This window comes from Equus asinus, chromosome 5 (assembly GCF_041296235.1).
Source record: "Equus asinus isolate D_3611 breed Donkey chromosome 5, EquAss-T2T_v2, whole genome shotgun sequence".
Lineage (NCBI taxonomy): Eukaryota > Metazoa > Chordata > Mammalia > Perissodactyla > Equidae > Equus > Equus asinus.
In genome coordinates, this window is record NC_091794.1 from 61776584 (window position 1) to 61803490 (window position 26907).

The window sequence follows — 26907 nt, forward strand, 5'->3', positions numbered from 1 at the left end:
TAAGATCAAACATTTAGATATTTTTGAAAATGAGTAGTTTAAGCTTAAGTATATTTATGTTAGAATATGCTATATTTACAGACACACAGATAGTGATTTCATAGTTTTTAGTCTGTTAATTTTCATGGTACGTCAACGAATAATCAGCTTCTCTAAATAAGCTTATAGATGAGCTTCGAAATTACACCTCATTTGGAAACATTACAAAATAATATGCAGGTAAATTTATTCTGATATTTGTCAAAAGTAATTCCTTTAAATTATAATCATCATGCTATGTCTGATTCATATCTAGCGCAAGTTCTTGAATGAATTAAAAAATGTTTCTATTAAGTTTGATCTGATAGTAAAATAGTGAAAGTTTGAAAGTAGTGCTCTTGGAAATGCATCCAGTGAATAATGATCAAAATTCTAGAATATGCAGTCTCTATATGTTTACTGCTAATTACAACCAAAAATTTTACAGCAACTTGATGACCTTCTAGGATGGAATTCAGAGATATAATACATTTAACTTGCAATTAATTTGTACAATAATTTGCCACCTTGAAGTTTTATTTTATTGAAGTTATATCAAAATAAAAATTTTATTGAAAGTGAATTATATTTGTACCACATATGATTTGTACTTTTACAGTTGTCACCCTATGACTGATTAACTCTTCCGGAAGATATTAACAGCCTAGCCTGTTGAGTTTTCACTTTTCAGCTCTGCTGCACTTCGCATTTCTAAGATTGTTATTATATTGCTTCAAAATCTATTTGCCTTTGAAGTCTAAAATATCCAACTGTCAGAAAGCAAAGGCATTTGGTAATTAATTTAACACCAAATCAGGCATCTGCCATGGCAATGGACAGAGCTAATTGCATATGCATTTTTTAATACTTGTTATGCTTTGAGTACAGGCTGATAAATTTTCTTGAAAAATGTTTAATTGATAACTTTTTAAGCCATGTTATCAATTTATCACATATCAATAATCAGTAGAAGCCTTCTTTGCTTACTGATTTTGATTGAAAACATCAATGACAACATTGGTGATCAACATTTCAAATTCATGTATTCCTATGCCTGCGGCAGACAGACAGACACTCCAACCCGTACAGATGGAAAGCAATGTTTATCTCAATGTTGGTGTCTAGAACAAATGGCTAAACCTACAGAAAGAATATCATCAATCACTTTCTCACTAACTTATGACTCTAAGAATTTGGATAAAAAAAGGAAATTATAATGATAAACATATGGGTGCATTTATGTATTAATCATATCATAAATTATGGTGTCTCTGGAAGAGGTCAAATATTTCACATACAAAAGTTCACACATCACAGAATTATGTTCATTTGTTATGATAAATGAAAGCCTGTTGATGGCAAATAGCATCTAATAACAAAGTTATTATCATTTAAAGAAAAAGACCTTTCTAATTTTCACTAGACACACTTAAAACCAGAAACACGCCAAGCCAATCTTTGAGTTATTTACTTAATGTTAAAATACAGCTGATAAAAATATTCATAATGCTCTTTTATGTAGAGAGTTTGAAGGTAAAGTTCCTTGAGAAATCTACAGGTTTTTGTACTTGGTACACAGGGAATGAAATTCTAAAGCACGGAGAATGCGCATTTCTTCACGTGATTAGCTCCCCAGTTTTAGTGAATACCTCTGAGAGATGAGCAAATACAATAAAGTGTATGACTAAAGCATCACACTTAACTCAAGACTCATTCTATACAGTCACCCTATCTGCAAATATTTAGTATGTTATTTCTAATACTTCACAGTATCACTGCCATCGATGATAGTAATACTAAATTTCCCTTTGAAAGCATCATAACTTGCCAATTTCTTTGACTTTCTAATACTAGAACACTTACATAGGTAAACTGAATATGTTAAAAATGAAATGGAAAACAAGGTAAAATTAAGTTAGCATAACAAAATTATTTGATGTACTTAAATATTTGAAGAAGATAAAATTAGATAAAATTTATTTGAAAAAATAAAATGTCAACAATTTTAAAATTAAATAAGGTGTTTGAAAAATGGTTATATGCATTTAAATATAATGTATTTAATATTTATAATTAATTTGAATATTTGTATGATTTAGTGATGCTGCAAGTATACATTTTTACCAAATGAAATGGGTATATATTAAAATTAATTCCCTGTCAAAGACCAGATCAATGGCAAACATTGCTAAAAAGAACAAGCTTCTGAGATTAAGAATTAAATCTAAAAACTGAAAATTTTTACTATCAAATATAAATTACAAAAGGTGTTTTGAGTCAGATTTTTTAAAGGAAAATTATTTCTCAGCATTGCCGGATCTCATAGCACGCACAAGATGGCAACATTCTACATAATACCCACTTTCTCCAGAGGGGTGTGGAGAACCACATTAGATTTTGGTCAGCTCTGAAGTGGCTGCCACCAGGTTGTTTGTCTTAATTCTCTAATAGTAAATGAACTTGACAAAGATTTCTCTTTTTTTCCATACTTGGACTTGAATGATTTCATTGTTTGTGGTCAAGTAGATTGATTCAAATAATCTCACAAAGCAAAAGTGTTTATAGCTTGAGGAAGATGCTCTCGGAACATTTCCTGAATTGAGTTTGGATTGTCATCCTCATTATATCTTTTACTTCTAGTGTTTCTCATACGCCTGCTGCCTGATTAAACCTCATCCTTACAATATGAATCAAGAAATGTGGCCAAAGAAGGATGTGATTGGTTTTCAAAATAGACAGATAATCTTTGAATTTTTAACTATGTCTTGCCTTTTATTTTACACACATTGAATAATGCACCTTTCCTGATATAAAATGTAAAGGGCTCTTTAGAGCAAGTAGCAAATTAGAATCCCCTTGCCTGTTAATGAGTGGTTCCAGAAGCATATCGACTATGACTGCTTGTAAAATAAAATTTGTCCCTAGTTTGTGTTATTATTTGCAAAGTACAGTATTTGGGGGTTTTTGTGTGTAAGCAGAAATTTAAACTTACTTTTTGGATATTGTTGAAATTATGCTGTTGATTTTCCCTTAATTTTTATTATGAAAACACTTAAGTATATAAAATAGTTAAATAAATAATTTTACTCCTTCTTCACAGATTTCACGGTTAACCTTGGGCCTTATTTGCTCACTCTCCCTCTCTCTCTTTTTCTCTGTCTCTCTTTTATTTATTTTATATCACTTGTAATTCACATACAGATTCCATGATACTTCATGCCTAGATAGTATATTTATACTCTAAGTTTTTCCAAAAATGACTTCATAAATATTTTTAGATATATGATACAATATAATTTCACTCGTTGAATTTGGTTGTTATATCTTCTTAGTCACTTTTCGACACTGAACTTGCTTCAACTTTTTTATTTTGTGACATTAATTTCTTATGAACTAATGACAGTTGTCTTATAGCTTGTCCTGCTTCTGGATTTACTTAATGGTTTCTTCCTAATTCCATTTATTTCCTATAATTTAGAAACAAGGTTTAAGGAATTAATTATATTTAGATTAAATATTTTAGCAAATATACCTCATGAAGTATCATATCAGAAACACTATAAGTAGTTGCTTTTTCCTTTTCTTTCAACATCATGTACAAGTTTGTGACAAGGCAAAAATTGTTTTCAGCTTTATTGAGATACGATTGCTAAGGTAGATCTTAAAAGGTCTCATCACCAGAACAAAAATTGTAACTACATGAAAATATGGTTTTAATATCATTTTTAACTAGTGTCTTGTCTTTGAGGAAAGATAATGAAAATGGGCTTCTTTCTTCCACACATTCAGTAATTCTGTAACATTAGGCTATGTGATAGTCACAAATAAAGGCTTAAAAAAGTATTAAATTTTTGCAGTTCCTACCTCACTCATGGACTTCATCATGCTTGTTTCATGAGCTTTAACATTTGTGTGACTCAAATATTTCACCAATATCTGAAAGTCAATATACAGCTATTAGCAATAATTTTATCAACAAGCTTTGCTCATGGTATTGGGGTTTTATTCTAATTTGAAATGAAGGTAACCTAAAAGATTTCACAGTTATTAGTCAAGAATATGCTCGATCAGCAATAGCAGTGTGAAAATCAATAAACAGAAACCTCACTGAAAATAGAGTTGAGAGGCCAGAAAGGAGAGCTCTCACATGTATTAACCATTGCAGAGCCCAACAGGAAGAAGACTTCCTCTTCCTGCCCAGTAATAGCCAAGGAGAGACTGTCACAACACGGCCAACGAAAAGCCACCACACTTTGATCTCCCAGTCTCCTCCAATGGACTTTTTGCTTACAATAGCTCTCCCAACTTTCTTTGCTCCTCTATAAGAGGGTTTCTCCTCCCCTTGTTGCTCAGGACTTGCATGTGGCTCGCCATAGTTGCAGACTCCAAATTGCAGTTCTTTGCTGATCCCAGGTGAAGCCATTTTGGCTGGAGAAATAATTGGCTGTCTGTTTCTTTAAGGTCAAGACCAGAAACAATGTTGAAGTCACCATGTAATAGAGCCTTCTAAATACTGACACTGAAATCAAATTGTAAATTAAAGCTCTTGTTTAGTTTATCCCTAACATGTGGATGCGTATACAAATGCAAAAATGAACAGTTTCTTATAGAAAAATGAAATCTAAAATAAAAGTCTCTCTATATCTTGAATCTAACTTACAATTTCCACTGTGTTATTCTATATCGGTCAAATGTTGCCAAAATAATATTGTGAAACAAACTACCCCAAAATTCTGGATCCTTAAATGGGAATCATTCATTTTCATCTGTGTATTTGTACATAAGTTTATTTAGGGTAGGTTCATCTTGGCTTAGCTCCAAGCTGGAGATTGCCAGTTTGTTTCATCTGTTTCCCATCCTCTATGTATCAGCAGACTAGCAGAGACATCTTTTTCTTTCTTTTTTTTTTTTAAGGAAGATTAGCCCTGAGCTAACATCTACCGCCAAACCTCCTCTTTTTGATAAAACTCAATAACATTTCACCCATGTTATTTCAGAACTAATATGACTCTATGGAAGATCTTCATTCCATAATTTCTTATGTTATAGAAACTTTTTAAAGACTCCTTAACTATATTTTTTCTCAATGGTATATTATTTTATGGTGAATACCATTCTAATAATAGTAGTTAAAATTTATGATCCTCATATCAATAATATGATTATGTTTCCAAAGACACAGAGTTTCTCACATGTTTGACAAATAATTTTTAAAATCTTATTTAATAATTTTGATCTGAGTAAATCATTTTGAAATTTAAGACTCACTGTGTAATCTTCACCGTGTCCATGGTGACTTCGCAACAGTCCAAGCCCTTTTTATAAATGCAGTTAAGCTTGTATCCTTAGCAGATCAAGTACAAATACTTCCACTCTGTTCTCTTGACTTTTAACTCACTCTTTTTTCAACTCAAACTTAAAATTCTCATTTTTTCCTCCTATTTTTTCCAGCTAGAAGTGGCCTTCTATATCTAATAGAACAAAAGTTTATCTCAGTTCAGGGAAAAATAGTTATTCTAATTGCAAGTGCCATAGAATATATTGTCTGTAAAAGATGAGATTGTGCTAAATACACTCACAAATTAGTTCATCATACTTTTTTGGTCTCTCTAATGTATACCAGGTAGTCCAGCTTCTGATTGTTTGCTAATATTCAGGGACACTGAGCATTAATAAGAAACCATATCCTTTAATTTGCATGAAAAGATAGATTCCTATAGAAAGAACAGGAACCTGATTTACATTGCTATTCAGGAAGTTTTGGAAATTATCACGTGTGAAGATGTTTTGAAGAGTAAGGCATACACTAAAAGAAAAGCCTAAATGTTACTATGGGACTTTGCCTTTCCAGCCTCAAACTTTGCTCACCATTTCATTGTTTGTGTTCTCTAATGAAGCAAGAATGTGGTTGAAATCAAGAACCACTTTCCGGAGGGCAGCAGAGCTACTTCAGGACCCATGATCGCCTGTGCAAGTAGATTATTAGAAGAGGAAGAAATTCAGATAGACAAAGAGAAGTATCAGACAGCATTGGTTAAGAGACAATTAGCAGCAGCATCGGCAGCAATCCATGAAGAGAAAAATAATAATAATGTAAAACAGTAGTATGAGTCCCCTCCACGTTCCTCCATAAAGATCCTTGTTTTCTGAGAGTAATAGAAACGATACTACGGTGGAAGATATTGGATTTGCATGGTAAAGAAACAAGACTACTTTTTTGGGAAAATGTCTGTGCGCACCCTCTGCCCATTTTTTGATCAGTTTGTTTCTTTTTTTGTCATTGAGTGGTATGAGTTCTTTGTATATTTTGGAAATCAACCCCTTGATTTGCAAATATATTCTCCTGGTTGGTGGGCTGTCTTTTCATTTTGTTCATGGTTTCTTTTGCTTGCAGAAGGTTTTTAGTCTGACATAGTCCCATTTGTTTATTTTCTCTTTTATTTCCCAGGTCTGAGTAGACACGGTATTCAAAAAGATGCTGCTAAGACTGATGTCAAACAGTGTACTGCCTATATTTTCTTCTAGGAGTTTTATGGTTTCAGATCTTACATTGAAGTCTTTAATCCATTTTGAGTTAATTTTTGTGTATGGTGTAAGATAATGGTCTACTTTCATTCTTTTGCATGGGACTGTCCAGTTTTCCCAACACCGTTTATTGAAGAGACTTTCCTTTCTCTATTGTATGTTCTCAGCTCCTTTGTCAAAGATTAGCTGCCCATAGATGTGTGGTTTTATTTCTGGGCTTTCAAATCTATTCTATTGATCTGTGTGTCTGTTTTTGTGCCAGCACCATGCTGTTTTGATTACTATAGCTTTGTAGTATTCTTTGAAGTCAGGGATTGTGATGCCTCCACTTTTGTTCGTTTTTCTCAGTATTGCTTTGGCTATTTGGGGTCTTTTATTGTTCCATATAAATTTTAGGATTCTTTGTTCTATTTCTGTGAAGAATGTCATTGGGATTCTGACTGTGATTGCATTGAATCTGTAGATTGCTTTCACTAATATGGACTTTTTTTTTGGAGTAAGATCAGCTCTGAGCTAATGTCTGCTGCCAATCCTCCTCTTTTTGCTGAGGAAGACCAGCCCTGAGCTAAGATCCGTGCCCACCTTCCTCGACTTTATATGTGAGATGCCTAACACAGTATGGCCAAGCAGTGCCATGTCCATACCTGGGATCCCAACCAGCAAACCCTGGGCTGCCAAAGCAGAACATGTGCACTTAACCACTGCACCCCCTGGCCAGCCCCTGAGCATTGAAACTATGTGTATTCTTCCAATCCATAACATTGAATATCTTTCCATTTCTTTATTTCTGCTCCAAAGGATATGAACAGACATTTTTCCAAAGAAGATATCCAGATGGCCAACAGACACATGAAAAAATGTTGAACATCACTAATTGTTGGGGAAATGAAAATCAAAACTATGAGATATCACCTTACGCTGATCAGAACGGCTATAATTACCAGGACAAAACGTAAAAAATGTTGGAGATGATGCGGAGCAAAAGGAATACTCATACACTCCTGGTCGGAATGCAAACTGGTGTAGCCACTATGGAAAACAGTATGAAGCATTCTCAAAAAGTTAAAAATAGAATGCCAAACAACCTACCTATCCCGCTACAGGATGTTTATCCAAAGAACTTGAAGTCAACAATTCAAAGAGGTTTATAAATCCCTATGTTCACTGCAGCATTATTCACAATAGCCAAGACATGCAAGCAAGCCAAGTGCCCATCAACTGATGAATGGATGAAGAAAATATGGTAAATATACACAATGGAATACTGCTTAGCCATAGAAAAGACAAAATTGTCCTATTTGCAACAAGATGGATGAGCCTTGAGGGTGTGATGTTAAGCAAACTAATCCAGACAGAGAAAAACCAATACTGCATGATTTCAATCGCATGTGGGAGACAAACAAACATGTGGACAAAGAGAACACATCAGTGGTTCCCAGAGGAGAAGCGTTGGAGGGCTGGACAAAACGGGTAAACAGGCACATATGTACAGTGACAGATAAAAACTAGACTATTAGTGGTGAGCATGATGCAGTCTATACAGAAACTGATAAGCAATAATGTACCATGAAATTACACAATGTTATAACCCACTATGACCTCAATAAAATAATTGAAAAGAAAAACAAGAGTGCTGATGTTCAGAGAAGTGTCTTTATGTGTATCTACTCACCAGCAAGTGAAGTATTCCTTCACTTCCAAGTTTTAATGCTAACTTAATTTAAAGTACTAACAATTTCTATTAGCAAACAAAGGGTTCTTCCATTTATTAAATTCTGAATATGTGCTATGAATTCTTTGGTGAATTTATGGCTAAATTTTTATTTTTATCGTTATACCAATCTAAAGGCAATTAAAATTGCTATCGCTCCCTCAGAGGAGGAACTAACTCTTTTCTCGTGTCACACAATCCTTGAGATGTAGAGCCAGGATTAATTGTTGCGGATGAGATACTAAAGCACAGGTTTCCACGATCCCATGGAAGAAATATTCCCATGATATTCCTTTTGTTGTTAAAAAAAACGATATCAAATGTAAAAATGTAAATAGGCTTACATAATTTAAATATCATATTAAAATGTACAATTTGTCTCTAAATAGAAAATATTTTTCTGGGGCACTTTAAACCATAAAAGGAGAACAGGAGGAAATAAAGGCAATGGTGAAAGATAGCTCCCACTGGCTTTTAACATTCATTTTTATTAATTTAATCCTGAATGTGTACATAGGGTATTCTAGATAAGAGACAGATTTCTCATGAAATGCCTCCCAGTAAGTAATATGTCTGTTGGTGCCCGTTGCCCTAGTCCTTACCCCTAGAGCAACCTGATGAGAGCCAGGTCAGTTGTCCTAATGAGTAGCTGGACACTTCATAGGCAAGATATGGGGGAAAATGACACACTTCTGCTTATAAAGGGGAAGGGGGCAGTTGTTCCCTCCTGAAATATAATGGGCCTGAATCCTAACTGAACCCTTTGGCATGTAAATAATCTCTCCGGGAGTCAGACAGCCTCATGGTTTTGGCTTTTATCAACTAGAGGTGTCTCCAACCCTTGCGTCTTATTTCTCCTTGAAATGACAGTCCCTAGGGAGATGTCTTAGTGGTCCACCCTGACTAACTTAGGTGCCCATCTTAGGGTGTAACCATTTGGCTTTGGGAGATAAGAGAACTTTTAAACAAATGGATATGGATTTAATCCTTATAGTACATGGATGTTTCTAGAGAAGTGAAAGCAAATGTTCTCCCATTTTACAGCGTGTGTTTCTGTGGCTCAGGAGACCAGGCCTTTTACAGGAGCACAGAGAATTTGCCAGCAGCAGCAGAACTGTTTTTGGAAATGAGCAAGTGGCAAAGTGTTGAGAAGGGAAAAGATCTTTTGAAGACCTGTGGTAAAGCATTGTTGGCTATATGATTTGGGGAAACTTTATAACTGGCACGACATTCTCCTCTACTCTTAACAATTGTTGGAAAATTTTCTCTTGTAAACTAAGCAAGATCAGGCTTAGGTTAATTTACTCAGGTGGAGAAGCATGCTTTCTCTTGTTCACTGTACGATGTGTAAGAAAGTAGAGCGGCCCTCTCCTCTTTTCCCCTTAGTGGGCCAATGAAAATGCCCCAGTGCATCCCCAGTTTACGAGTACTCAAGGCTACTAATTCTCAGTCTGCCAAACATTCATCACATATCTAAAATGCATGAAGTGTGTGAGGTTCCAATTTTTGAAGGTATCTGAATAATTAAAGTTTCATTATTCCAAAGATCATATAGTGAAATGTGTTGATAGGTTAACAGATTACTTAGGAATAAAGTGCCAAAGGCACTGTCACGATGTTCTCTTCTGCAGGCCATGCCCACAGCCAGCTCTGTGCCACAAAACCGTCTAAATCGCTATACTGGGATGGGTTTAGGTACCTACCACATCATAGGTCAAGAGTGCTAACCACTGACTCGTGGATCTGAAGCTTCTTATTACAAAGCTAATGCATTGTACAGATTGCATCATGCCGCATGGGTCTAAGAAAAAGCACAGTGTGTATTGTTTTGCTCAAGATTTTGTGGAAAATCGTAATGCTGGATTTTGTCCAAACTTTAATTCTTTGTGAATCTTCTTTCCATAAAATTGTCCACTTTGTAAAATGAATCTAGAATCTGAAATACAGGGCCTTAATATCATTGTCTTTGAACTTCCTTTTCTCAGCATTATCCTTGGAATTAGAGAAAAAAATGATTATTTTATTGACAACCTCTAATAAAGCTCCTTTTATTGCCCCTTTTTTTCTGCGCAAAATACTGCCTGCATTTTATCTGCCCCAGCACTATAAAGTATTCTGCAGGATCATTTCTCATTCTTCACAAACCGGCAGCATGCCCCAAATCAACAGTGACTGGAGTTGCTTGTCTCTAGGTCAGTTTGCTCAAACAGTTAGAACTTGTTTGTCATAAATCAGTTGAGTCCACACGCAGAGATTGATATTAATGCTTTGTTAAGAGATTTTCAGTATGGTTATTTTATACATTGCTGGTTTTGTTTGCAAAATTTAACCAGTGAAAATTGCTCCTCAAGACTCAGAAGCAGGCAACGCCACAAAGTTTACTGTCCTAAGTGGAAGTAATTGCACTCAAATTGACCCAACCTGGAATAGGAAAACATTTAGTTACAGTAATGTTCCTTTCCCTTCTCCTCCCACATGATGATCAAGGCCTTGATGCTTACCACATCAAAAATATTAAGGAAAGGCCTGTGATCTTTTCTATTGGTGTCATCCATTTTCCTTGTGCCAAGCTCAGAGCTTAGTCATGCAGATATTTGTCATATCTTCCAAGGTCAACTCACATTGTGTTCTGTCTCCAGGTCTCATGCAGCCTGTAAAAGATTTTCCATTTCTCATGGTCCTTGTTTGAACTTCTCAGTGACATTCCACACTGGCATCTCTACATTGGTTTGTTCCGAGGGCTTACATATTCATTTTGTAGAGAAGTGTCCCCTCTGCTTGAGCACAATATTAAGAAAATATTGTGAAAGTTTCTCACAATATTTTCTTAATATTTCAACAGGCGTAATGGTAAAAATACAACATTCAAAATGGTTGAAATCCAGATACAGTAGTGTTTACAATGTAAAATAAAGCCATATATGATAATATTGGAGAAGACAAATGTCATAAAATCAATGGTCTGACATTCCTGGTTAAAATACTTTAAAAAGGGGGGGGAAATTATACAAAAGGTAAACAAATAAAAGAAACTAATAAAGAACAGGAATCAATGGAATAGAAAATAGAAAAACAATGAAGAAAATTAATAAAATGAAAAACTGATTATTTAAAAATATCAATAAGAGGGATGAACTTCTAATTAGGCTAATACAAATATGAGCAAACGCAAAAATTAATAGTATGGAGAATGGAGGAGGGAACTTCCATAGTTATTAAGACATTAAAAAGATAATAAAGAGATGGTATTAAATTTTATGCCAGAAAATTTGACTACTTGGATGAAATATGCAAACTATTTGAAAGATACAAATGACCCATGAAGAAATAGAAAATCTGAATATCTCTATATGCATGAAAAATAATAAAAAATTTTTTGTTGAGTAAGCAACTTCCCACAAAGAAACTTCTAACGTCTGAAGAAAGACAAATATAATTCTTAAACAGACTCAGAAAATAAACTTGCCTTGTTAGAAACGTTAAGAAGTTCTTCAGAAAGAAGGAAAATGCTGTGAGTCAGAAAATGGGTCTTTCAATAGACGAACGGATGAAAAAACTGTGGTACATGCACACACTGGGATATTTTCATAGAAAAAAATAAATGAGCTATCAAGCCACAAAAAACACCATGGAGGAACTTTAAATTTATATTTCCCAGGGTAAGAAGTCGGACTGAAAAGTCTACATATTATATCACTCCACTTAAATGGCATTTTGGAAAAGGCAAAACTACAGAGACATTAAAAAGATCCGTGGTTGCCAGTGGTTTTGGGGAGAGGGGAGGAGGGATGAATATGTGGAAAACAAGGACTTTTAGGGCAGAAAAATTACTCTGCACACTATTGTAATCGTGGATACACAATATTATGCATTTGTCAAAATCCATACAACCGTACAGCACAAAGCATGAATCCTAACAAAATTAATTTTAGTTACTGATAAAGTGTCAATATTGGTTGTTCTTCACTTGTAACAAATGCACCATACTGAAAGAAAATGTTAATCACACGGGAAACTGTGAGTTTGGGAAGGAAGTACACGGGGACTCTCTGTACCATCCACTCTCATTTTAAATCTTTACAAAAGTAACTGACCAAGTTAATATGGAGGAAAAGAACTATCTTGACCTCCTTTACGCAATATCAGGTCAAATCAGTCGTTGATAAACTTTGTTTTAGCCTGGTTAAAACAGAGTAGTACAGCTTGAAAAAATTGGGTGTTATTCCAGGAACGCAAGGTTTGTTTAATATATGAAAATTAATGCACTTCACTATATTAAAATAATATATAAGAAAAGACATGATCATTTTAATAGAGGCAAAGAAATCATGTGAAAAAACTTTTAAAAATTCATGGAAAACCTCTCAGCAAACTAAGAAGAGAAAGACAAATGCTCAGTGGTGAAAAAATAATAATAATGATTTCTACCTAAAATCTTAAACAATGCAAGTATATACTTGTCACCATTCCTTTTCAACTTTGACCAGATATCAGTGTAAAAAGATGAGAAAGAAGAAATGGAACATAAAATTCGAAAGGAACAAGTAGAACTCTCTTTTTCTAGAGATGATGTGATCATCTATATAGATAATCCAAAGGAATCCAAACAATGAATACTAGAAACAATAAGTAATTTTATTAAGTAGCAAGACACAAAGTTAATACACAAAAGTCAAATTTACTGCTATACCTCTCAATGGGCAGGTAGAAAATAAAATAAAAAGTAACATCATTTACAAAAGCATAAAATTAAAATTCTAGGAGTAATTTAGTTGGCAATTTATAAGATGTGTCCACTGGAAGTTAAAAGGAAAAGACTCAGAGAAATTAAAGATAGAGTAAAGAGATAAATATACAATTCTATCAACTGGAATACTTGACATAAAGATGGCAATTCTTCCCTGAGTTCATCTATAGATTAAATGTAAGCCTAATTGAATGGAAATTCTAGCAGGATTTTTAAAATATATAAGAAACTGAATCTAAAACATATTTGCTAAGTCAGAGGTCCTAGAATATACAAAATGATTCGATTAAAGGAAAATACTTGAGGACATATATTTCCTGTGTTTAATAGTTACTATTAAGCTATATGGAACAAAACAGTGTGCTGCTGGCATATGGATTCGTAGATAAAGGAGTTGAACAAGCTAGAAAGTCTGGAAATGCATCCCCTCTTACGTGATAAATTGGCATTCTACAAAGATACTAAGATTTGTATGATAAAATGAAAATGACTGTTAATATCAAATATCTGGCAGTTTTTATAATGTTAAACAAACACCAGATGACCCCACAATCCCACTCTAGGTATTTAACCTAGTGAAATGAAAACCTACGTCCACACAAAATCTGTTCGCAAATGTTTATACCAGTGTTTTCTCACAGTTGCCCCAAACTGGAAACAACCCAAATGTCCTTCAACCAGTAAGTAGATAAAGAAACGATGGTGCAGTCGTACCATTGGATACCATGCAACATTAAGAAGGAACCAACTGTTAATGCTCACAAATACTTCGATGAATCTCAAAGGTAATAAGCAAAGTGAAAGAAGCCAGACTCAGAAAGCTGCACACCATGTGAATCCGTTTATGTGGAAACAGAGAAGGCAAAACTACAGGATGGAGAAGAGACCAGTAACTTCAGGGTTAGAGATGGGGAAGGCATTTGACTATAAAGAGCAGCTCAATGATATTCTGGAAGACGACAAACTGTTCTGTATCTTGAGTGTGGTGGTAGTTTACACAATCGTATGCATTTGTCAATTCTCACAGGGCTGTGCCTCTCAAGAGAGTGAATTTCACTTTAGGTAAATTACAGATAATTTTTTACAAGCAAAGAATAATGCACATTTCTGCCTATTTTCTTTCTTGGTGTGTCTTCTTTGCACCTTCCTCCCCAGTTTCTGTTGTCAAGAGAAGGCAAAGGTAATATATACGATTGTAACCTGTGGTGTCTTGCCATGAGAAAACATGTCATATACAAACTGGAACTAGGGAGCATTAAGGTTCTTTCCAAAATGATGGGCAGGGTTTAGGTCAAACAAGATTTAGCAATGAAGAGATCCATTACTGCCTCTAGGCCTGAAAGAACAAAGGAGGGAGCAGTCTCCGGACTTGGAGAGAGAGTCATCTGGTGAGGGCTGCCTGGGGCCCTCAGTCCAGGGAAGCACCCTACCTGCAGTGCCCAGCCCAGGGACCAGAGGGAAGAAATATCCTGAGGGCCCTCTTCTTCCTGCAGGTGGCTGACACTTGCAAAACTTAACCAGAAACTGTGAAGCAAGAGTTCCCACCAGTGCAGTCCAAGCAGGTCAGCCTCACTGGGCACAGAGCCAGGCAGAAAATGGGGACATATATCTGGATGGGCAAATGGAGGCCATCCAGCAAAACCATAGCATTTCCAATAAGGAACTGAAGGAATAGAATCCATATTATTAAAAAAAAAAAAAAAAAGCTGAAACACCTAATGTTAGTTATCCCATCTTTTGTAGCTCCTAAGAAGCTCCTGTTATTTCAGGATTACATATTCACACTAGCCTTTGTATTACTAGGAAATCGTGTGTAACAATGCATACTACAACATTATTTTTCAAATAAAAGTGAAATTTTGTAAATATATACTAAAATGATCAAATATAGATAAATTATCTAACTTTTTTTTTGCTGAAAGCTATTCAAGGAAATTCCTTGTACTTTTTACAAAACAGACTATTCTTTTAGATTTTTTTTCAGACATAAATTTGCATCTAACAATAGATATTGGGTTTCGCATTGTCTTTTCTCCTTTTAGTCTGTCACTTTTTATCCTATATCCAGAAACTCTGCACATCTCATCAAATCCCATAGCTTCAACCGTAATCTGTGAGTGTGTAACGGACACACCTTCCCCACTCGCCTTCACCTCCTTGCATTCTCCAGTCATAATGTCCTTCATTGGATGACATTTCCACCTAATGTACTGAAGTCACATTCTCATCAAAACAGTTCAATACAAAGCTCATCACACCCTCTTCTCCATGAAGAGACATTCTTTTTCCTTCATCCCATGAAGAGACAACCTTCTTTCTAGCTTCTCTTTTCACTAATATTCCATAAATAGGGCATGGGGTATTTATCTATGGTACCTTTTCAGAAAGATTGTTGTGAAGAATAAAAAGATAAAGAATGTGAAATATTCTGCTAAAACGTTAAATAAAAATGTTTTGAGATTTTATATTCCATATTTTCAATGTATAATAAAGATTGGCGTGGATTAGGAAAACTAGATTTATTTTTCAGACACACTCAGTGTCTTCAGTGATCTATTTTTATGTTATTCATGTTTAAGACGTTTCAGAATTTAAATTTCCAACATTTGGCGTTTACTTGAAAACATATGTACTTTCTATAGTAATTTGATCACCAATAGGTTGGGTACCTTTTTATACATATGTCACATTTCTAAAATTTATTTGGCCACTTCCTATGTTAGAGGCTTGCTAAATTTATCTCAACATTTTTAATAAGCACATGCTTATTTGCAGAATATCAGCATCCATATAAATTGCTTACAAAATATGGCTCTGTAAGTATTTTATATTAAAACATAAATATAGGTGATACCTTTGTTAATGATTAAAATAATATCCAGTGATATTATAAATTTAATATTTTCACATTTAATTGATTTTTTTTACATTTTAAGATTACGTGCTGTAAAAATGTCACATTCTATTTATTCAAGTGACTTTTGATTTCTCCATCTTGATTCAATGACAGATGCTGTCAATGTTTTCTACATTTGGTCACTAAAAAATATGTTTTGTTTGAATTACCAATGCTTCTACTTTTAACGTGACTATCCTAATTTAGCAGCTAGCCGAATAGTTTCCACATTTTCAATTTATTGTGCCCAGTGCACTAGATTCATTTATGAATACCTTTGTTAATGTCAGCTCCAGCTGAAAATTCTCAGAGGCTCAGTATAGTTTTAAGATTAAAATTGAAGCTCCTTCCATTAGTTCTTTTTTTATGGCTGAAAATATCTTCTTTGTTTTCATTTTCCATTCTTTTAATTTCAACTTGTATCTTTTTTAATTGTGGTAACACTGTTTATAAAATTATATAAATTTCAGGTGTACATCACTGTCTTCTGATTTCTGTGTAGATCGCATCATGCTCGTCACCCAAAGACTAATTACAATCCATCACCACACACATGTGCAAATCACTACTTTCACCTCCTCCCTGTCCCCCTGCCCTCTGCTAACCACCAATCCAATCTCTGTCTCTATGCGTTTGTTGGTTTTTTATTTTGTTTTGTTTTCCCAGTAATCTTACTGAGATCACAATGGTTTATAACATTGTGTAATTTAGGGTGTACAATATTATTTATCAGTTTCTGAATACACTTCATCGTGCTCATTCTCAGCGGTCTAATTTTTATCCATCGCCATACATATGTACCCCTCTGTCCCTTTCGCCCACCCAGCAACCTCCTTCCCCTCTGGTAACCACTAATCTGTTCTCTTTATCCACGTGTTTGTTATCTTCCACATATGAGTCAAATTATTCAGTATTTGTCTTTCTCTGTCTGGCTTATTCCACTTAACATCATACCCTCCTCAAGGTCCATCCCTGTTGTTGGAAATGGGACAATTTTGCCTTTTTTATGGCTGCATAGTATACTATTGTGTGTATATATATACCACATCCTCTTCATCCATTCATCTGTAGAAGGGCACTTGGGTTGCTTCCACATCTTGGCTACTGTTAACAAACTTGCAATGAACATAGGGGTTCATAAATCTCTTTGGATCATTGACTTCACATTCTTTGGATAAATACCCAGTAGTGGGATAGCTGGATGGTATTGTATTTCTGTTTTTAATTTTTTTAGAAATCTCCATACAGTTTTCCATAGTGGCTGCACCAGTTTACATTCCCACCAGCAGTGTAGGAGAATTCCCTTTTCTCCACAACCTCTTCAACATTTGTTGTTTTTTGTCTTGGTAACTATAGGCATTCTGACTGATGTAAGGTGATGTCTCATTATAGTTTTGATTTGCATTTCCCTAGTAATTAGTGATGTTGAACATTGTTTCACGTGTCTGTGGGCCATCTGTATATCTTCTCGTATTTTCAACCTAAATGTCCATCCTGGCCTTTTCTGCCCCTTCTGTCTAATAATAAGAAGGAGGAGGAGGAGGAGGGGGAGGAGGGGGAGGGGAGGGGAGGGGGAGGGGAGGGGAGGGGGAGGGGAGGAAAAGAAGAAAGAGCGTCAGTTCACTTGAACTGCACATTGATCACCAAGTGCATTATTTCATGGCCTCAGCTTTGTGGTTTTTTGAATTGCTGGTTCTTGGAATACGTACTTCCACACTTTCTATACCTATGAAAACCCATTTTATACTACAAGGTCAAATGATACCATGTCCCCTAATAAATTCAATTTTCCTTCTTCAAAAAACTGGGATCATTTTCTACTACTGTGCATCTCATCATATATAACCAACTCTGGAAGAGCCTCCATAACAGCTTATTGCCTAGTAAAGCTTAAATTCCTTCAATGCAAAGTTTTTTCTATTTACATATTAAGACAAACCTAAATAAACCCACACGTAGCTATTTAACACACCTTGATTTGATTTGACGATACATCACCATCTAGACTATCATTTAAATGTGTATTTGTCAGGATCCTACTCTCTCATATTGCTTCTTCTTGAAAAATACTGCTCTTTCAGATGACTGAGCTACACAGTGATGGTAATGACTCATACATTCTCCTGAAAGTCTTAATCACAGAATCATCTTGATTCTCTATGCTTTTGACATTCAGCTTTAAATGAAATTTGACAATTATACTTTTCTTTTTTGTACGAATCCTTTTTATTTTTAGTCCAAAGTGACTCATAGAAGCCATCTCTTTGTTTACTTGTCATATCTGAGAGACGATGTCTACCGTTTAGGAAATTATTCCTTCTTATGATTGCCACTGTTGCATCCCCACCACAGCCGTGCACTGCATTCTATAACTTTATTCCAGAACACAGTAAACATTTACATAGAAAAATTTGTATTAAATATAACCTTCAAATTCTTGCAAACTCATGAGTCAGATACTTGGAGCAGAGGAAATAGAAAGTACCTTTAGCAGACATCATTTTCAAAAATACTGCCCTGAGTTTTCTTTGCTAGAAGAAATACCATTGTCTGGAGGTTCTGTTTCTGTTTTGTTAAAACACCTGCACAGCTTTCAAATTCTCCTCTGAAATCCCATGCTACCAGGAGAGAATGCTGACCTTTTAGCTCATTTTTATTTTCTGGCTGACTTTACAGAGGGTTACTTATTATATCTACTGTTGATAGCTATAATGACCAGTAATGCCAGGTCATCTTTCAGACTCTTTTTCCACAATACCAGGATTGTTACAGTGATTTAGAGATCTTGGAATACCTCCTACATTACTTTGACTTTCTCTCTATTCTACCAGCACTAGACCGACAGCTGCTGGGGTGTGTATGTCTATCCACAAAATGTAGATTTTTCCATATTGGTCCTCAAATTATTTCATTTCCCTTAATTACACTCATGCCTGTCTGGCTGTGGCCACCATGATATCGCCCCAGACATGCTCTTCTGCACTTGACCTTGGTCTTCACCCATCAGGAGGGAGAGTCAAATTCCATGACCACTGAATTAGAGAGAAAAAACACATCATGAAGAAAAAACCATACTAAATAAGTAAAAGCCATATATACAACAAAGAATATGAGAAATAAAGCAGGGTGATAAATTACATAGTCCCAGGTGTGGACCTGATGCACCTTTTAAATAAGGAGATAGGAAAGTCTTCACTGAGTGGATGACATTTAAATAAAAACTTGAAGAGGGAGCCATGTATTCACTAAATTTTATTAATTCTGTTTTTTCATTAAATTCCATTTTATTTTCTGTAATTAATGTTTTCCCTCATTTTTGGGGTAACTTTTTAAAGTTACTGTCTTTTTGATAGGCATAATTGTTTATGGTAAAGTTTATTTATGTACATGTTCAATAAATATTTTCTTTTCCCCATTAATCAATTCATTAAAAATATTATAAATTCAGCTATTTTGTGTAGATATGAATTCCAGAAAAGAAAGATAACACCAGAATTATTAGAGCTATTACAGCAGCTACAAGGTGTTCTCTCTCTTTGTCCCATGTGACTCACAACTTTAGAGTTACTCTTTAAAAAGGGAGAGAATAAATTCTGATTTAAAAACTTACCAAAGAAAATCAGGCTTCGTTTTTCCTTTTTCAAATATCTTGGACAAATCATATATGTTTAAAACTTGTTCTTTTATTTATTAGTTTTTCAAAAGAAGACATCTTATTCAGTAGTGTATCTAATTAAAGGAAAACAATTTTCTTAAAAAGACAGTTTACAAAAAAATATATTTGGGTTTTTTATAATTCTCATTGAAAGAATATCTAGTAATTTAAAATGGAAAAATGCAAAAAGCCTGAGTGGAGCATGTTTTGTATGTTTATGTCATTGCAAGGGGACCTGTGTCATTGGAGTAGCATCAGGAACGATGAAGAGTACTGGGAGATAAGATCAGGAGGGAGCAAAAAGCTAGTTTCTGCTGGCCTCTGCCAGCCGCTGTCAGGAATCTGCCTGCATTGTGAGAGCGACTGAGAGCCCCGGGAGGAGGACTGAGCTATAGAATGACGTGATGTCAGCTATGTTTTAAGAGTACCACTCGGGCTTTCATCTCAAGAGTAGACTACATGGAAAGGAGAGACTGAGCTACAGATTATTGCCATAACACAGGCAAGAGAGGCGGTGTCTTCATCCAGGGGGCCAGCAGTTGAGTGGTGAGAAACTAAATAACAGAGAGAACAGAATTGAGTGATTATAACAGAGGCACGAGAGAAAAAGAGGAGGCAGAGAGGACGCCAAGTGTTTGTCCTCAAAAATCGGAAGGATGAGGCTGTCATAAAAGGAAGCATACATACTGCAAGAAATAAGGTGATATAACATTCATCGATACTGAAATTAGTGTCTACCCTAGTAATATCAGAGACCATCAGTTTCCTTCGCTAAATGAGTTTATGAAAGCTAACAAACTTTGGTATAATAATAAAGAATAGGTAGAAAAACTTAAAAATAAAAGAATTTCATTTGTAAAGCATAAGCTGTTCTCCCATACATAAATCTCTAGTTCCTATGAGGACATTTTACCCATACTGTTAAATTAACTAATTAATCTATGCACTGATTTATTAACTTAATCAATATGAATGAGCACCTACCATAGGCTACTATTCTGTGATCAAGTAGTAAAAAATGTGTACCTGAATTCTAATGAGGATAAGATGTTAAGTAGATAATTTCTTTTTTTTAAGAGAACAGGAGGTTGAGCCTTCTTTTTTGTTTTTAAGTAGGCTTTTTAATTTTTTTTCGGTGAGGAAGATTGGCCCTGAGCTAACATCCGTTGCCAGTCTTCTTTGTTTGGTTCCCCCGGAGCCCCAGTACCTAGCTGTATGTGCTAGTTGTAGGTCATTCTAGTTCTTCTATGTGGGATTCCGCCACTGCATGGCGTGGTGAGTGGTGTGTAGGTCTGCGTTCAGGATCCAAACTGGGAAACCCTGTGCTGTGGAAGTGGAGCACACAGACTTCACCACTTGGGCACGGGGCAGGCCCCCAAGTAGATAGTTTTAAGGAGACATTTATACAGTGATTTTTGATACTTACATTAATTCTTGGAGTGCATTCTTTAATTATTTTAAATATAATGTGCATGCAAATATGGCAAGGAGATATTTTTGATATTGATTATTAATTGAACTTTAGTATTAATTGGGTATTTAGGATAAAACAAGAGAGAAAGGAAAATAATTATGATAGACCCTGTGTATCCGGAGGAATATCATGTTCCAGAAGTTGCTTTTATAAAGAAAGCAGAGGGGGAAGAACTGAAGAGGTGGAAATAGGAAGCAGAAATGAGTAAAATTACGTTTAGAAATCATTTTACTTAATAGTGTGAAAATGAGGTGGTAGCGATTGTAGCAAAACATAAAACAGGGCTTCTGCCTAAAAGATTGTTGCAGGGACCAGCCTGGTGGTGCAGCGGTGAAGTTCGCATGTTCTGCTTCTCCACGGCCCGGGGTTCATGGTTCAGATCTCAGGTGCAGACATGGCACCACTTGGCATGCTATGCTGTGGTAGGCATCCCACATATAAAGTAGAGAAAAATGGGCACGGATGTTAGCTCAGGGCCAGTCTTCCTCAGCAAAAAGAGGAGGACTGGCAGTAGTTAGCTCAGGGCTAATCTTTCTCAAAAAAAAAAAGAAAAGAAAAGAAAAAGAAAAAGATTGTTGCAGTAGAACAGACAATATATTTTGGAGGACTATACTGTCCCTCAGTGATTGAGTAGCCTGGAGAAGAGAACACCAAAACCAAATGGAGAGCCAACGTACCTGTACAATTAAAAAAGGCATTTTCTTTAGCAAAACATTGGGCGTGAGGCATTGTGAAAAATTCCTACATTTTGGCATAACTGACAGTCTCTAGATAAGGTTCAAAGGAAGAGGCACATATTTTTGGAGAGAGTGGAGAATAGAGACAATCTTTTTCTCACCTCATATCCTTCTGTCCATGAACTGAAATCCATCTCATAGTGGCAAATTCTATGGGTGAAGAAAAAATATGGAGGCACTGTGGACAATTAGACCGGAGCAGGCTCTGGGCAGATGTGACTCAGCATGTTGCTGCAGGCAGCGTATGCGCCACCATGTATATGAACACCTTATGTAACCTACATAATGTAAACATCTGCTGGCTGTATGCCACTTTTGTCTAGTGGTCATATAAAAGCAGCCACAAGGGGAACTGCTGCGCTCCCACTGTCTCTTGGCCAAAGTGAATAAAATGTATGTCTACCTTGCCCTCGCGTGCTCAGACCTTTTTTTCAACTCCTCGAGCACCGAGCCCCATGGTCCCTTCATCTGCTGTTTCTCTCCTGCATACACTTGGCATAGTCAAAAGGATTCTGAGGTGTATGGACCTATGGCTCCTGAGGCTGCCGGGACAGACATGTGGCCACCCCTGTGGAAGGATGGGAGTCCGTGGAGGGTACCCTGGTCAGCACTGAGATGGCTCTGCATGCCCAGGGGAGCAGGTGCCAGAGAACGCCTGACCTGCCATGGGGCTGGCGGGCCGGCTGTTTTTGACAGCCTTAAGCCAGAACATGGATTCTGCCTTGTGGGATGCAGCCGGCATCGGGGAACTCCTAGCCGAGGAGGACACCCTGGAGGCACGGGTGCGGCAGTTGGAACAGGAGCTAGAAATGCCGCCTCGCAGCAACCGGCAGAGGACGCTGAGGACTGGGACGTAGAGGAAGCACGCCCTCTCCACGCTTCGCCAGTAATCCAGCCAAAGGTAAAGCATGAGCAGCCCTTGGGTCCAGGCGATGTTGCCCAAGGAGCCCTGATGGTGACAGAGTTCATGGCGTATACCACCTATACGCCAAAGGAACTGCGGGACTTGCGCAGGCAGCGGCTAGGGGAGCCCATACCAGCCTGGCTCCTGCCGCTATGGGATGAGGGGGCAGATCCCTTCGGCAGCTGCTACAGCCGCTGGCTAACCCAAGGGCAGGGAAATTACTCCATGACGGAGTGGGTGACGGCTGCCGCCTGGGACAGTGTGAGAGAATGCCGGGGAGCTCCCGGAGACTGTAAGCCCATGGCAGACCTATGTGGAACTGGTCCAAGTTATCCGCGTGTTGGGAACGAGATCCCGTCTGATTCTTTTGGGCCAGATACATGAAGTAGCCACTACAATGGCCACTTTGGGGAACGTAGAATGCCCAAGGAAGGAGAAAACCGTGCATGTCTCACTGCGGGGGAGGCCCCCAAGCCTAGAGCAGGCTCGGCAGAGAACAGGCCCAAGCAAGTGACTGCATGCAGATGTAGATTGACCTGTTAGCTGCAGGCATTGATCAGACGAAAATAGACAGGCAACCAAACACCGTCCTGATGGCACTGAGGCACTGGTTAAACCTTGAGAAACAGTTCTAGAAGACAGCAGGAGTGGGGAAAAATCCTGGCAAGAGTCACCAGGCAAGCCTTCAGGATTTCTGAAGCCCTCAGGTGAGGAGCTCATGTACCTCTTTGACTAGGGGGAAGGCTGAGGTGCTAGGCTTAGGGGATCCCCAAAGGACCATAGGACTCCCGTGGAACTTGGGATTTACTGGTCCCCCAGCAATGTACAGTCTGTACTGGTATTGGTAGATACTGGAGCTGATTACAGTCTGATTTACGGCAACCCGGTTAAGTTTCCAGAGAAGCTGGCATATGTTGATGGCAATAGAGACAGTAGGTGAAAGTAAAGCCAGTGTCTCTGTCCTTTGGCATTGGCCGTTTACCACCCCGAGTGTACACAGTGTATGTCTCCCATGCTTGAGTATGTTCTGGGGGTGGACGTCTTGAAAAGACTGTGCCTACAGATGACCATGGGTGAATTCCACCTACAGGTGCGTGTGGTTGAGACTGTTGTCCTGGTGGACATGAGGAGATCACACAGACTACTGCAAAGTTAAAAGAGGTTGGGATGGTACAATCCACCCACGGTCCTTATAATGCCCTGGTTCGGCCCATGAAGAAGCCTGATGGCACATGGAGTATCACTGTGGACTACTGGAATTAAATAAAGTGACTCCTCCATTACATGCTGCTGTGCCCTCAATGCATGACCTCATGGATCAGCTGACAGTCCGATTGGGACAGTACCACTATGCTGTAGACCTTACTAATGCCTTCTTTTCCATTGATGTTGCCACTGAGAGTTTGCCTTCACCTGGGATGGCAGGCAGTGGGCTTTTCATGTTTTTCCACAAGGATACTTGCACAGCCCCACTATTTGTCATAGATTTATCACCCAGGACTTGGCTGCCTGAGTTCATAGTGATACAGTGCTTGTATTTCACTACATTGATGTTGTGTTAAACTCTGACTCTCTTACAGATCTCAAACAGGCTACCAACTCCCTGCAGAGACATCTGGCAACATGTGGTTGGGCTGTGAATGACGCCAAAGTCCAGAGACCAGGACTTGTTGGGATATTAGCAAGTGTTTATCTCTCTTTTAGTCCAGGTGGTGAGACCCTGGTATGCTATGGAGAAAAAGCGGGCCCCTTGAGACTGGACACGCACTGCGAACCAAGCATTTAAGGTCACCAAGCATGCGGTGCAGCAGGTACAGGCTCTGCAAGTGGCTGATCCAGGACGGCCATATAAATTGGGTGTCTGTGTTACCCAAGAGGGTTTTGGCTGAGGCTTATGGTAGTGACAGGACAGGATATGAGCCCCTGGTGGGTTTTGGTCCCAACTTTAGAAAAGGGCAAAAATGTGATATTCTCTACTAAAGAAACAGTTGACAGCTGCCTATGCTGCCCTGGTAGCATGTGAGGCCATCACACGAATGGCCGCTGTAAAGCTCAGAACTACATACCCTGTACAGGGATGGCTCAAACAAAGGAGTTCAGTGAGCTCCAGCCCCCTGAATATAGAGTTATAACAAGTGTTGGGGCCAGCTGAGTTCCTCGCTGTGGAAGAAAAGGCCCCAAAGTCTCCTCTAGAAATAGAGCCCACACCCTATGCTAAAGAAAAGTCCCTGTCCTAGAGAATGCTTGGTATACTGAAGGTACTAGTAGAGGGCATGCACCCTTTGTCCGATGGCAAGTGGACTACATCGGACCATTACCAAAGACCAAAGGCACTGTGTACGCCTTTATGGCTGTTGATACAGCCACTGGTTTACTCTTTACATGGCCCTGTACGGCCACAGATCAGAGACAGACAATTCAAGCCCTACAGGTACTCTTTATGGTCTTTTTGGTTGACCCTTGGTTGTAAAAAACGACAAGGGGACACATTTTACAGGACAAGAAGTCCAACAGTGGGCCGGCCCCAATGTGCCTCAACATGAGACAAGTACAAGAATAAAAATGGTCATAAAATATGAAAGCCCCCACTGTAGATGGTTGGTGCTTTTAGCTCCATGGGGACTTGAAAAGCAGCGAGACTTACATATCACCCCGTGGGTGACTAGCAGTTGGCCCCCTTGGGTAACTGTCAGGCTGCCACAGACCAGTGCTGGTTCTATCCTAAAGGAAATGCATGTGATTTCTTTGCGGCCGATAATGAGTTCCCCTCTACTCCTCCATGTGGAGCCCACACTTGCGGCATCTCTACGGACACGAAAAGTGTAATATCAATGGCCGGGAAGGCCCCTGTTGGTAGCCACCCTCTTGCCCCAAGATAAGGGACTAGCATGCATTTCGCTTAAAGAACGTGATTTATCTTTGTTGGCTCCTATCACTGCCTTGTCCTTTTGCCCATAGATAAAGTACAGCGAACAGTATTGTAGAAGGGGCATACACCTGTACGAAGCTTGCCAATGTATCTAACTGTTGGGTGTACACGGAACTGCCCACCGGAGCAGTAGAAGGCTTGCCATGGCGCATCCACCCCGCTTCGGAAAGAAACGAGACCTGGCTGTATTCCTAGAGACCATCTCATGCTCAGAGGTGCCAGGTGCCTCAACAGATACGCTGACAATGTGGACATAAGCAGCCCTGGCCAACCCCAAGCCTCTGAGACGGCCGTGGGCCATTATCCGGGGAGGCTGTTGTGCTCCACACACCTGTGCCCTTGTACATAGAACAACAAAAGGGAGAATACGACAACAAGGTGGATACCCCAGGGGCTGTGTCAAAAGGTTACACGAATGACCTGGCCCAAATATTGGTGAAACGTCCCTCCCTGTGTGGGGGTGGCCCCCACAGATATAGTACCCTTGGGCAGCTTCTGGGTCTATGGTAGTCATGAATGGCCTTATCTCCTGACTAACTTGATAGGACAATATACTTGAGGGTGGCCCTAAGCTGTCCTCCCTGCGGCAGTGGGTTCTCGCCACGCTGGTGGGTGTAGCTTGTCTCTTGGTGGCTACTTACTGATCATTGTATTGTTGTTGTAAAATGTAGCTTTAAGACGTCGTGCTGTGTGCACGTGCACACACCGCCTACAAGCCCGTGACTGCTGCACTCTAATGGGTGTAGAGTGAAAGAAAAATATGGAGGCGCTGTGGACAATTAGATGGGAGCAGCTTCCGGGCAGATGTGACTCAGCATGTTACTGCAGGCAGCCTATGCGCCACCATGTATATGAACACCTTATGTAACCTTCATAATGTCAACATCTGCTGGCTGTATGCCACTTTTGTCTAGGGTCATATAAAAACGGCCACAAGGAAAACAGCTGCACTCCCACCGTATGTAGGCCAAGGTAAGTAAAGAGTATGTCTACCTTGCTATCGGCGGCTCACCTCATTTTTTCAACTCCCTGAGCCCCGTGGTCCTGTCCTTGGCTGTTTCTCTCCTACTTACAATGGGGCAGGACAAATATTTCTGTAATTAACCTGAAGTAGAGGCTCCAGAACCTGCTTGTCTGGGAGGAACAATAAAACCGGAGTATAACCTTGAATTTAAATGTTGACTCCTTCATATTAAAAGACCCTAGCAGCCCTTTATTAACAGGTTCTAATCGTGTCTTCACATAAAGGAATCCACACTCTAGATTGTAACGCTGTCCCTTCCAGCATGCAGCTGATGAAAGAGATATTTC

At 38.2% G+C, this 26907-nt stretch overlaps 1 protein-coding gene and 1 long non-coding RNA gene across 3 annotated transcripts in view; one reads left to right on the forward strand and one right to left on the reverse strand.

Moving 5' to 3' along the window:
• Positions 1-26907, reverse strand: part of LOC123285602 (ral guanine nucleotide dissociation stimulator-like) — a 372006-nt gene that overhangs the window by 205067 nt on the left and 140032 nt on the right. The gene's annotated exons all lie outside the window — the stretch shown is intronic.
• LOC139045279 (uncharacterized) lies at positions 18913-25725 on the forward strand. Of its 2 annotated transcripts, none has more exons than XR_011503324.1 (2): positions 18913-23374; positions 24248-25725. It is a non-coding gene; the product is annotated as an uncharacterized lncRNA (long non-coding RNA). The 2 variants fall into 2 exon arrangements; XR_011503325.1 differs by having other exon boundaries at positions 18913-22664.